General features: G+C 46.5%; 1 protein-coding gene across 1 annotated transcript in view; it reads right to left on the bottom strand.

Annotated features, from left to right (window-relative positions):
• The window catches only part of LOC135885348 (zinc finger protein 250-like), a 339,433-nt gene that overhangs the window by 151,735 nt on the left and 174,034 nt on the right, over positions 1 to 13,664 (bottom strand). The window lies entirely within an intron of this gene.

Here is a 13,664-nt window from a genome sequence, read left to right as displayed (position 1 = left end):
ACAATGTACCTCAACAGTGAGCCACATGTCAGTTGCGCACAGGGAAGGCACCCGAAAGCACAGTTCCCTGAATCCAAATAGACCTAAAACTCTGCCCTAGGAAATCATAGGACATGTGCTCTTTCCGCTGTGAAAGCATGTAAGGGATGCAAGCTTTCCGTGAGAAATTGGTCACCGAGAGCTGTTAATCTTTTCTCAGCGCTGCTGTACATTTGAAATGCTACAGAGGAAGCTAGGGTGACGACTGACGCGAGGAAAATTGTTTGTCAACTCCACTGCCCAGTTCAGTTCGTTGATTGCAGTCCCAAAGAATACCTGCGTTACATTGACACGAATCATCCTTCACTGTTCGGATCCAAAGTTTCAGGAGGCAAAGAGAGAGCGCGAGAGAGTCTTCAGAGGACATTCCTTTTCTGTGACTCACACACTGTTGCCTTGTGGGGAACAAGGACTTTCATGCAGTGAAGAAATGATGGGAACCAGTGAGGCAATGAGTGTGTCGGGCTCCAAATTCAGATGTCAGGATACATGCATGTTGAGACGTGTTACTATGGCTTTGTGGCTGACGCTATGGCCGCACAATTAAGCTGATGGTGCAGTTGCACCGCTGTAGCATTTCGATTGCAGATACTCTAAGCCAAGGGGAGAGAGCTTGCCTATCTGCTTGATTAGTCCACCCCTGCAAGCGGCGATAGCTCCGTTGAGAGGAGATGCTCTCCGTCGACGTACCATTGTCTTCACAAGAAGCTAGGGATTTGTCAATCCTGAGCGATGTAATTAGACTGATTAATGGCTTTGGTGTAGACCCGATGTTGGCTTTCTCTTGTGTTGTATGCATTTACATCTCTTCTCTACCTTCTTCTACTCTGAAAGATTAAAAAGTGTGAAAATAGTAGAAGGGTGCTTTTTCTCCTTCTGCAAACTTTCCCACATAAAAGACCCACTGCGTGCGACACATATGACAAACAGAGAGAGAGAGGAACTCCAGTAATGCTTCGGCGCTACATAGGGAGAAACACAACTTGAGTGAAGGGTTCCAGTTCTTAACAATGGGGAGTCAAAGAAACCTGACGTATATGACGAGAGTTTGTGAGCTTTGCAAATGTTATTCTTAAAAAGGACAAGGAAATGCTAGGTGAAGTTATTGATTGAAGAGTAAGAGACTAATTATGTCATAATCTGAATTATATTGGAAAACTGAAAGTTTTCTTCTTTTCTTAGTTGGTCAGGAAATGATGGCTTATCCTGAAAAGTTAATTTATTTCATTTACGCCTGTAGTGTAGGGAGTTCTGAGAGAAAACCTCACGCCAAAGGTTGGATTGGGGAATGTGTGGTGTGTAAGAGACTATTGGCCGAGTCTAGATTTTAACTTTGTATTTCAAATAGAACTTATTTTGCTTAGCTTCAAAGGGCATGAAGACAAAAGACTGCTTCAGCTTATGGCAATTTTCAAGAAAACTCGCTGAGAGCATTTACCAATGAGATCCCTGACGAGCAGTGGTGCTTCATGAACGGCAAGCCCCGAATCCCAGGGTCTATCAATGGCTGCAGTAGACTGTACTGCATCCAGTTTTCGCCCCTCCTCTCCCCCACTTCAGAAAGGCTGCGGACAAATTGGATCGGGTCCTGCGGAGGGGAAAGCATATTAATCAGGGGGCTGGGGCACATGACTTCCGAGGAGAAGCTGAGCGAACTGGGCATGTTTAGTCTGCAGAAGAGGCGAGGGATGGGCATTTGCTAGCAGCCTTCAACTACCTGAAAGCGAGTGGGGGATGCCAAAGACGATGGAGCTCGGCTGTTCTCAGAGGCAGCAGATGACCGAGCAAGGAGCTATGGTCTCTAGTTCAAGTGGGGCATGGCTAAGTTGGAGACGAATAAAACCAATTTCGTTGGGAGGGTGGTTACCTAAAGAGGTGGTGGAATCTCCATCCTTTGAGGTTTTTCAGGTTCACCTTGACAAAGCCCTGCTTGGGACCATATAGGTGGGGTTGGTCTGGCTATTAGTAGGGGATTGGACTAAATGACCTCCTGAGGTCGCCGCCAACACTCCCCTTCTGTGAGTCTATGACTGAAGTATGTGGTTACAATCTACTTAGATAGGAAAGGTAACTATTAATGTGTAGGTCATATACAGGGGAGGGTTCTCACCGTTTGTTTCCATCAGACACATTTGTTTCTGTTTCTATTGTTATCCCTTCTTAAAAATGTCCTTTTGTTTGCTAAGTGGACTTAAGTGCTGAGTGCGATACAGGAGCAGTGGGCTAAAGTAAAATTGGTACTGTGGGTCTAGACTGTTGCTTTGGGTACAGAGGATCTGGATTTCTCTGAGACTTTGAAGACACTCAGGAGCGATGCTGTGTCTACTGTCAGCTGGCAGGGCTAATGTAGCCCAGAGGAGGGTGCTTGAGCGGCTGACCGTCTGGGTGAGTTTGGTCGCTAACATCCAGCTGGCAAAGTAGAAGGACGTAACAAGGAGACCCTCCCTCCTCAGAACCCTGAGAACGGTCACAATGTACCTCAACAGTGAGCCACATGTCAGTTGCGCACAGGGAAGGCACCCGAAAGCACAGTTCCCTGAATCCAAATAGACCTAAAACTCTGCCCTAGGAAATCATAGCACATGTGCTCTTTCCGCTGTGAAAGCATGTAAGGGATGCAAGCTTTCCGTGAGAAATTGGTCACCGAGAGCTGTTAATCTTTTCTCAGCGCTGCCGTACATTTGAAATGCTACAGAGGAAGCTAGGGTGACGACTGACGCGAGGAAAATTGTTTGTCAACTCCACTGCCCAGTTCAGTTCGTTGATTGCAGTCCCAAAGAATACCTGCGTTACATTGACACGAATCATCCTTCACTGTTCGGATCCAAAGTTTCAGGAGGCAAAGAGAGAGCGCGAGAGAGTCTTCAGAGGACATTCCTTTTCTGTGACTCACACACTGTTGCCTTGTGGGGAACAAGGACTTTCATGCAGTGAAGAAATGATGGGAACCAGTGAGGCAATGAGTGTGTCGGGCTCCAAATTCGGATGTCAGGATACATGCATGTTGAGACGTGTTACTATGGCTTTGTGGCTGACGCTATGGCCGCACAATTAAGTTGATGGTGCAGTTGCACCGCTGTAGCATTTCGATTGCAGATACTCTAAGCCAAGGGGAGAGAGCTTGCCTATCTGCTTGATTAGTCCACCCCTGCAAGCGGCGATAGCTCCGTTGAGAGGAGATGCTCTCCGTCGACGTACCGTTGTCTTCACAAGAAGCTAGGGATTTGTCAATCCTGAGCGATGTAATTAGACTGATTAATGGCTTTGGTGTAGACCCGATGTTGGCTTTCTCTTGTGTTGTATGCATTTACATCTCTTCTCTACCTTCTTCTACTCTGAAAGATTAAAAAGTGTGAAAATAGTAGAAGGGTGCTTTTTCTCCTTCTGCAAACTTTCCCACATAGAAGACCCACTGCGTGCGACACATATGACAAACAGAGAGAGAGAGGAACTCCAGTAATGTTTCGGCGCTACATAGGGAGAAACACAACTTGAGTGACGGGTTCCAGTTCTTAACAATGGGGAGTCAAAGAAACCTGACGTATATGACGAGAGTTTGTGAGCTTTGCAAATGTTATTCTTAAAAAGGACAAGGAAATGCTAGGTGAAGTTATTGATTGAAGAGTAAGAGACTAATTATGTCATAATCTGAATTATATTGGAAAACGGAAAGTTTTCTTCTTTTCTTAGTTGGTCAGGAAATGATGGCTTATCCTGAAAAGTTAATTTATTTCATTTACGCCTGTAGTGTAAGGAGGTCTGAGAGAAAACCTCACGCCAAAGGTTGGATTGGGGAATGTGTGGTGTGTAAGAGACTATTGGCCGAGTCTAGATTTTAACTTTGTATTTCAAATAGAACTTATTTTGCTTAGCTTCAAAGGGCATGAAGACAAAAGACTGCTTCAGCTTATGGCAATTTTCAAGAAAACTCGCTGAGAGCATTTACCAATGAGATCCCTGACGAGCAGTGGTGCTTCATGAACGGCAAGCCCCGAATCCCAGGGTCTCTCAATGGCTGCAGTAGACTGTACTGCAACCAGTTTTCGCCCCTCCTCTCCCCCACTTCAGAAAGGCTGTGGACAAATTGGATCGGGTCCTGCGGAGGGGAAAGCATATTATCAGGGGGCTGGGGCACATGACTTCCGAGGAGAAGCTGAGCGAACTGGGCATGTTTAGTCTGCAGAAGAGGCGAGGGATGGGCATTCGCTAGCAGCCTTCAACTACCTGAAAGCGAGTGGGGGATTCCAAAGACGCTGGAGCTCGGCTGTTCTCAGGGGCAGCAGATGACCGAGCAAGGAGCTATGGTCTCTAGTTCAAGTGGGGCATGGCTAAGTTGGAGACGAATAAAACCAATTTCAGTGGGAGGGCGGTTACCTAAAGAGGTGGTGGAATCTCCATCCTTTGAGGTTTTTCAGGTTCGCCTTGACAAAGCCCTGCTTGGGACCATATAGGTGGGGTTGGTCTGGCTTTTAGTAGGGGATTGGACTAAATGACCTCGTGAGGTCGCCGCCAACACTCCCCTTCTGTGAGTCTATGACTGAAGTATGTGGTTACAATCTACTTAGATAGGAAAGGTAACTATTAATGTGTAGGTCATATACAGGGGAGGGTTCTCACCGTTTGTTTCCATCAGTCACATTTGTTTCTGTTTCTATTGTTATCCCTTCTTAAAAATGTCCTTTTGTTTGCTAAGTGGACTTAAGTGCTGTGTGCGATACAGGAGCAGTGGGCTAAAGTAAAATTGGTACTGTGGGTCTAGACTGTTGCTTTGGGTACAGAGGATCTGGATTTCTCTGAGACTTTGAAGCCACTCAGGAGCGATGCTGTGTCTACTGTCAACTGGCAGGGCTTATGTAGCCCAGAGGAGGGTGCTTGAGCGGCTGACCGTCTGGGTGAGTTTGGTCGCTAACATCCAGCTGGCAAAGTGGAAGGACGTAACAAGGAGACCCTCCCTCCTCAGAACCCTGAGAACGGTCACAATGTACCTCAACAGTGAGCCACATGTCAGTTGCGCACAGGGAAGGCACCCGAAAGCACAGTTCCCTGAATCCAAATAGACCTAAAACTCTGCCCTAGGAAATCATAGCACATGTGCTCTTTCCGCTGTGAAAGCATGTAAGGGATGCAAGCTTTCCGTGAGAAATTGGTCACCGAGAGCTGTTAATCTTTTCTCAGCGCTGCTGTACATTTGAAATGCTACAGAGGACGCTAGGGTGACGACTGACGCGAGGAAAATTGTTTGTCAACTCCACTGCCCAGTTCAGTTCGTTGATTGCAGTCCCAAAGAATACCTGCGTTACATTGACACGAATCGTCCTTCACTGTTCGGATCCAAAGCTTCAGGAGGCAAAGAGAGAGCGCGAGAGAGTCTTCAGAGGACATTCCTTTTCTGTGACTCACACACTGTTGCCTTGTGGGGAACAAGGACTTTCATGCAGTGAAGAAATGATGGGAACGAGTGAGGCAATGAGTGTGTCGGGCTCCAAATTCAGATGTCAGGATACATGCATGTTGAGACGTGTTACTATGGCTTTGTGGCTGACGCTATGGCCGCACAATTAAGTTGGTGCAGTTGCACCGCTGTAGCATTTCGATTGCAGATACTCTAAAGCAAGGGGAGAGAGCTTGCCCATCTGCTTGATTAGTCCACCCCTGCAAGCGGCGATAGCTCCGTTGAGAGGAGATGCTCTCCGTCGACGTACCGTTGTCTTCACAAGAAGCTAGGGATTTGTCAATCCTGAGCGATGTAATTAGACTGATTAATGGCTTTGGTGTAGACCTGATGTTGGCTTTCTCTTGTGTTGTATGCATTTACATCTCTTCTCTACCTTCTTCTACTCTGAAAGATTAAAAAGTGTGAAAATAGTAGAAGGGTGCTTTTTCTCCTTCTGCAAACTTTCCCACACAGACGACCCACTGCGTGCGACACATATGACAAACAGAGAGAGAGAGGAACTCCAGTAATGTTTCGGCGCTACATAGGGAGAAACACAACTTGAGTGACGGCTTCCAGTTCTTAACAATGGGGAGTCAAAGGAACCTGACGTATATGACGAGAGTTTGTGAGCTTTGCAAATTTTATTCTTAAAAAGGACAAGGAAATGCTAGGTGAAGTTATTGATTGAAGAGTAAGAGACTAATTATGTCATAATCTGAATTATATTGGAAAACGGAAAGTTTTCTTCTTTTCTTAGTTGGTCAGGAAATGATGGCTTATCCTGAAAAGTTAATTTATTTCATTTACGCCTGTAGTGTAAGGAGGTCTGAGAGAAAACCTCACGCCAAAGGTTGGATTGGGGAATGTGTGGTGTGTAAGAGACTATTGGCCGAGTCTAGATTTTAACTTTGTATTTCAAATAGAACTTATTTTGCTTAGCTTCAAAGGGCATGAAGACAAAAGACTGCTTCAGCTTATGGCAATTTTCAAGAAAACTCGCTGAGAGCATTTACCAATGAGATCCCTGACGAGCAGTGGTGCTTCATGAACGGCAAGCCCCGAATCCCAGGGTCTATCAATGGCTGCAGTAGACTGTACTGCATCCAGTTTTCGCCCCTCCTCTCCCCCACTTCAGAAAGGCTGTGGACAAATTGGATCGGGTCCTGCGGAGGGGAAAGGATATGATCAGGGGGCTGGGGCACATGACTTCCGAGGAGAAGCTGAGCGAACTGGGCATGTTTAGTCTGCAGAAGAGGCGAGGGATGGGCATTTGCTAGCAGCCTTCAACTACCTGAAAGCGAGTGGGGGATTCCAAAGACGATGGAGCTCGGCTGTTCTCAGGGGCAGCAGAATATCGAGCAAGGAGCTATGGTCTCTAGTTCAAGTGGGGCATGGCTAAGTTGGAGACGAATAAAACCAATTTCGTTGGGAGGGTGGTTACCTAAGGAGGTGGTGGAATCTCCATCCTTTGTGGTTTTTCAGGTTCACCTTGACAAAGCCCTGCTTGGGACCATATAGGTGGGGTTGGTCTGGCTATTAGTAGGGGATTGGACTAAATGACCTCCTGAGGTCGCCGCCAACACTCCCCTTCTGTGAGTCTATGACTGAAGTATGTGGTTACAATCTACTTAGATAGGAAAGGTAACTATTAATGTGTAGGTCATATACAGGGGAGGGTTCTCACCGTTTGTTTCCATCAGACACATTTGTTTCTGTTTCTATTGTTATCCCTTCTTAAAAATGTCCTTTTGTTTGCTAAGTGGACTTAAGTGCTGTGTGCGATACAGGAGCAGTGGGCTAAAGTAAAATTGGTACTGTGGGTCTAGACTGTTGCTTTGGGTACAGAGGATCTGGATTTCTCTGAGACTTTGAAGACACTCAGGAGCGATGCTGTGTCTACTGTCAGCTGGCAGGGCTTATGTAGCCCAGAGGAGGGTGCATGAGCGGCTGACCGTCTGGGTGAGTTTGGTCGCTAACATCCAGCTGGCAAAGTAGAAGGACGTAACAAGGAGACCCTCCCTCCTCAGAACCCTGAGAACGGTCACAATGTACCTCAACAGTGAGCCACATGTCAGTTGCGCACAGGGAAGGCACCCGAAAGCACAGTTCCCTGAATCCAAATAGACCTAAAACTCTGCCCTAGGAAATCATAGCACATGTGCTCTTTCCGCTGTGAAAGCATGTAAGGGATGCAAGCTTTCCGTGAGAAATTGGTCACCGAGAGCTGTTAATCTTTTCTCAGCGCTGCTGTACATTTGAAATGCTACAGAGGAAGCTAGGGTGACGACTGACGCGAGGAAAATTGTTTGTCAACTCCACTGCCCAGTTCAGTTCGTTGATTGCAGTCCCAAAGAATACCTGCGTTACATTGACACGAATCATCCTTCACTGTTCGGATCCAAAGTTTCAGGAGGCAAAGAGAGAGCGCGAGAGAGTCTTCAGAGGACATTCCTTTTCTGTGACTCACACACTGTTGCCTTGTGGGGAACAAGGACTTTCATGCAGTGAAGAAATGATGGGAACCAGTGAGGCAATGAGTGTGTCGGGCTCCAAATTCAGATGTCAGGATACATGCATGTTGAGACGTGTTACTATGGCTTTGTGGCTGACGCTATGGCCGCACAATTAAGCTGATGGTGCAGTTGCACCGCTGTAGCATTTCGATTGCAGATACTCTAAGCCAAGGGGAGAGAGCTTGCCTATCTGCTTGATTAGTCCACCCCTGCAAGCGGCGATAGCTCCGTTGAGAGGAGATGCTCTCCGTCGACGTACCGTTGTCTTCACAAGAAGCTAGGGATTTGTCAATCCTGAGCGATGTAATTAGACTGATTAATGGCTTTGGTGTAGACCCGATGTTGGCTTTCTCTTGTGTTGTATGCATTTACATCTCTTCTCTACCTTCTTCTACTCTGAAAGATTAAAAAGTGTGAAAATAGTAGAAGGGTGCTTTTTCTCCTTCTGCAAACTTTCCCACATAAAAGACCCACTGCGTGCGACACATATGACAAACAGAGAGAGAGAGGAACTCCAGTAATGCTTCGGCGCTACATAGGGAGAAACACAACTTGAGTGAAGGGTTCCAGTTCTTAACAATGGGGAGTCAAAGAAACCTGACGTATATGACGAGAGTTTGTGAGCTTTGCAAATGTTATTCTTAAAAAGGACAAGGAAATGCTAGGTGAAGTTATTGATTGAAGAGTAAGAGACTAATTATGTCATAATCTGAATTATATTGGAAAACGGAAAGTTTTCTTCTTTTCTTAGTTGGTCAGGAAATGATGGCTTATCCTGAAAAGTTAATTTATTTCATTTACGCCTGTAGTGTAAGGAGTTCTGAGAGAAAACCTCACGCCAAAGGTTGGATTGGGGAATGTGTGGTGTGTAAGAGACTATTGGCCGAGTCTAGATTTTAACTTTGTATTTCAAATAGAACTTATTTTGCTTAGCTTCAAAGGGCATGAAGACAAAAGACTGCTTCAGCTTATGGCAATTTTCAAGAAAACTCGCTGAGAGCATTTACCAATGAGATCCCTGACGAGCAGTGGTGCTTCATGAACGGCAAGCCCCGAATCCCAGGGTCTATCAATGGCTGCAGTAGACTGTACTGCATCCAGTTTTCGCCCCTCCTCTCCCCCACTTCAGAAAGGCTGCGGACAAATTGGATCGGGTCCTGCGGAGGGGAAAGCATATTAATCAGGGGGCTGGGGCACATGACTTCCGAGGAGAAGCTGAGCGAACTGGGCATGTTTAGTCTGCAGAAGAGGCGAGGGATGGGCATTTGCTAGCAGCCTTCAACTACCTGAAAGCGAGTGGGGGATGCCAAAGACGATGGAGCTCGGCTGTTCTCAGAGGCAGCAGATGACCGAGCAAGGAGCTATGGTCTCTAGTTCAAGTGGGGCATGGCTAAGTTGGAGACGAATAAAACCAATTTCGTTGGGAGGGTGGTTACCTAAAGAGGTGGTGGAATCTCCATCCTTTGAGGTTTTTCAGGTTCACCTTGACAAAGCCCTGCTTGGGACCATATAGGTGGGGTTGGTCTGGCTATTAGTAGGGGATTGGACTAAATGACCTCCTGAGGTCGCCGCCAACACTCCCCTTCTGTGAGTCTATGACTGAAGTATGTGGTTACAATCTACTTAGATAGGAAAGGTAACTATTAATGTGTAGGTCATATACAGGGGAGGGTTCTCACCGTTTGTTTCCATCAGACACATTTGTTTCTGTTTCTATTGTTATCCCTTCTTAAAAATGTCCTTTTGTAAGCTAAGTGGACTTAAGTGCTGTGTGCGATACAGGAGCAGTGGGCTAAAGTAAAATTGGTACTGTGGGTCTAGACTGTTGCTTTGGGTACAGAGGATCTGGATTTCTCTGAGACTTTGAAGACACTCAGGAGCGATGCTGTGTCTACTGTCAGCTGGCAGGGCTAATGTAGCCCAGAGGAGGGTGCTTGAGCGGCTGACCGTCTGGGTGAGTTTGGTCGCTAACATCCAGCTGGCAAAGTAGAAGGACGTAACAAGGAGACCCTCCCTCCTCAGAACCCTGAGAACGGTCACAATGTACCTCAACAGTGAGCCACATGTCAGTTGCGCACAGGGAAGGCACCCGAAAGCACAGTTCCCTGAATCCAAATAGACCTAAAACTCTGCCCTAGGAAATCATAGCACATGTGCTCTTTCCGCTGTGAAAGCATGTAAGGGATGCAAGCTTTCCGTGAGAAATTGGTCACCGAGAGCTGTTAATCTTTTCTCAGCGCTGCTGTACATTTGAAATGCTACAGAGGACGCTAGGGTGACGACTGACGCGAGGAAAATTGTTTGTCAACTCCACTGCCCAGTTCAGTTCGTTGATTGCAGTCCCAAAGAATACCTGCGTTACATTGACACGAATCGTCCTTCACTGTTCGGATCCAAAGCTTCAGGAGGCAAAGAGAGAGCGCGAGAGAGTCTTCAGAGGACATTCCTTTTCTGTGACTCACACACTGTTGCCTTGTGGGGAACAAGGACTTTCATGCAGTGAAGAAATGATGGGAACGAGTGAGGCAATGAGTGTGTCGGGCTCCAAATTCAGATGTCAGGATACATGCATGTTGAGACGTGTTACTATGGCTTTGTGGCTGACGCTATGGCCGCACAATTAAGTTGGTGCAGTTGCACCGCTGTAGCATTTCGATTGCAGATACTCTAAAGCAAGGGGAGAGAGCTTGCCCATCTGCTTGATTAGTCCACCCCTGCAAGCGGCGATAGCTCCGTTGAGAGGAGATGCTCTCCGTCGACGTACCGTTGTCTTCACAAGAAGCTAGGGATTTGTCAATCCTGAGCGATGTAATTAGACTGATTAATGGCTTTGGTGTAGACCTGATGTTGGCTTTCTCTTGTGTTGTATGCATTTACATCTCTTCTCTACCTTCTTCTACTCTGAAAGATTAAAAAGTGTGAAAATAGTAGAAGGGTGCTTTTTCTCCTTCTGCAAACTTTCCCACACAGACGACCCACTGCGTGCGACACATATGACAAACAGAGAGAGAGAGGAACTCCAGTAATGTTTCGGCGCTACATAGGGAGAAACACAACTTGAGTGACGGCTTCCAGTTCTTAACAATGGGGAGTCAAAGGAACCTGACGTATATGACGAGAGTTTGTGAGCTTTGCAAATTTTATTCTTAAAAAGGACAAGGAAATGCTAGGTGAAGTTATTGATTGAAGAGTAAGAGACTAATTATGTCATAATCTGAATTATATTGGAAAACGGAAAGTTTTCTTCTTTTCTTAGTTGGTCAGGAAATGATGGCTTATCCTGAAAAGTTAATTTATTTCATTTACGCCTGTAGTGTAAGGAGGTCTGAGAGAAAACCTCACGCCAAAGGTTGGATTGGGGAATGTGTGGTGTGTAAGAGACTATTGGCCGAGTCTAGATTTTAACTTTGTATTTCAAATAGAACTTATTTTGCTTAGCTTCAAAGGGCATGAAGACAAAAGACTGCTTCAGCTTATGGCAATTTTCAAGAAAACTCGCTGAGAGCATTTACCAATGAGATCCCTGACGAGCAGTGGTGCTTCATGAACGGCAAGCCCCGAATCCCAGGGTCTATCAATGGCTGCAGTAGACTGTACTGCATCCAGTTTTCGCCCCTCCTCTCCCCCACTTCAGAAAGGCTGTGGACAAATTGGATCGGGTCCTGCGGAGGGGAAAGGATATGATCAGGGGGCTGGGGCACATGACTTCCGAGGAGAAGCTGAGCGAACTGGGCATGTTTAGTCTGCAGAAGAGGCGAGGGATGGGCATTTGCTAGCAGCCTTCAACTACCTGAAAGCGAGTGGGGGATTCCAAAGACGATGGAGCTCGGCTGTTCTCAGGGGCAGCAGAATATCGAGCAAGGAGCTATGGTCTCTAGTTCAAGTGGGGCATGGCTAAGTTGGAGACGAATAAAACCAATTTCGTTGGGAGGGTGGTTACCTAAGGAGGTGGTGGAATCTCCATCCTTTGTGGTTTTTCAGGTTCACCTTGACAAAGCCCTGCTTGGGACCATATAGGTGGGGTTGGTCTGGCTATTAGTAGGGGATTGGACTAAATGACCTCCTGAGGTCGCCGCCAACACTCCCCTTCTGTGAGTCTATGACTGAAGTATGTGGTTACAATCTACTTAGATAGGAAAGGTAACTATTAATGTGTAGGTCATATACAGGGGAGGGTTCTCACCGTTTGTTTCCATCAGACACATTTGTTTCTGTTTCTATTGTTATCCCTTCTTAAAAATGTCCTTTTGTTTGCTAAGTGGACTTAAGTGCTGTGTGCGATACAGGAGCAGTGGGCTAAAGTAAAATTGGTACTGTGGGTCTAGACTGTTGCTTTGGGTACAGAGGATCTGGATTTCTCTGAGACTTTGAAGACACTCAGGAGCGATGCTGTGTCTACTGTCAGCTGGCAGGGCTTATGTAGCCCAGAGGAGGGTGCATGAGCGGCTGACCGTCTGGGTGAGTTTGGTCGCTAACATCCAGCTGGCAAAGTAGAAGGACGTAACAAGGAGACCCTCCCTCCTCAGAACCCTGAGAACGGTCACAATGTACCTCAACAGTGAGCCACATGTCAGTTGCGCACAGGGAAGGCACCCGAAAGCACAGTTCCCTGAATCCAAATAGACCTAAAACTCTGCCCTAGGAAATCATAGCACATGTGCTCTTTCCGCTGTGAAAGCATGTAAGGGATGCAAGCTTTCCGTGAGAAATTGGTCACCGAGAGCTGTTAATCTTTTCTCAGCGCTGCTGTACATTTGAAATGCTACAGAGGAAGCTAGGGTGACGACTGACGCGAGGAAAATTGTTTGTCAACTCCACTGCCCAGTTCAGTTCGTTGATTGCAGTCCCAAAGAATACCTGCGTTACATTGACACGAATCATCCTTCACTGTTCGGATCCAAAGTTTCAGGAGGCAAAGAGAGAGCGCGAGAGAGTCTTCAGAGGACATTCCTTTTCTGTGACTCACACACTGTTGCCTTGTGGGGAACAAGGACTTTCATGCAGTGAAGAAATGATGGGAACCAGTGAGGCAATGAGTGTGTCGGGCTCCAAATTCAGATGTCAGGATACATGCATGTTGAGACGTGTTACTATGGCTTTGTGGCTGACGCTATGGCCGCACAATTAAGCTGATGGTGCAGTTGCACCGCTGTAGCATTTCGATTGCAGATACTCTAAGCCAAGGGGAGAGAGCTTGCCTATCTGCTTGATTAGTCCACCCCTGCAAGCGGCGATAGCTCCGTTGAGAGGAGATGCTCTCCGTCGACGTACCGTTGTCTTCACAAGAAGCTAGGGATTTGTCAATCCTGAGCGATGTAATTAGACTGATTAATGGCTTTGGTGTAGACCCGATGTTGGCTTTCTCTTGTGTTGTATGCATTTACATCTCTTCTCTACCTTCTTCTACTCTGAAAGATTAAAAAGTGTGAAAATAGTAGAAGGGTGCTTTTTCTCCTTCTGCAAACTTTCCCACATAAAAGACCCACTGCGTGCGACACATATGACAAACAGAGAGAGAGAGGAACTCCAGTAATGCTTCGGCGCTACATAGGGAGAAACACAACTTGAGTGAAGGGTTCCAGTTCTTAACAATGGGGAGTCAAAGAAACCTGACGTATATGACGAGAGTTTGTGAGCTTTGCAAATGTTATTCTTAAAAAGGACAAGGAAATGCT

This window comes from Emys orbicularis, chromosome 11, assembly GCF_028017835.1.
Source record: "Emys orbicularis isolate rEmyOrb1 chromosome 11, rEmyOrb1.hap1, whole genome shotgun sequence".
Taxonomy (NCBI): domain Eukaryota; kingdom Metazoa; phylum Chordata; order Testudines; family Emydidae; genus Emys; species Emys orbicularis.
The sequence above is the reverse complement of the archived record's forward strand: the minus strand, read 5'-3'. Positions and strand labels throughout refer to the sequence as shown.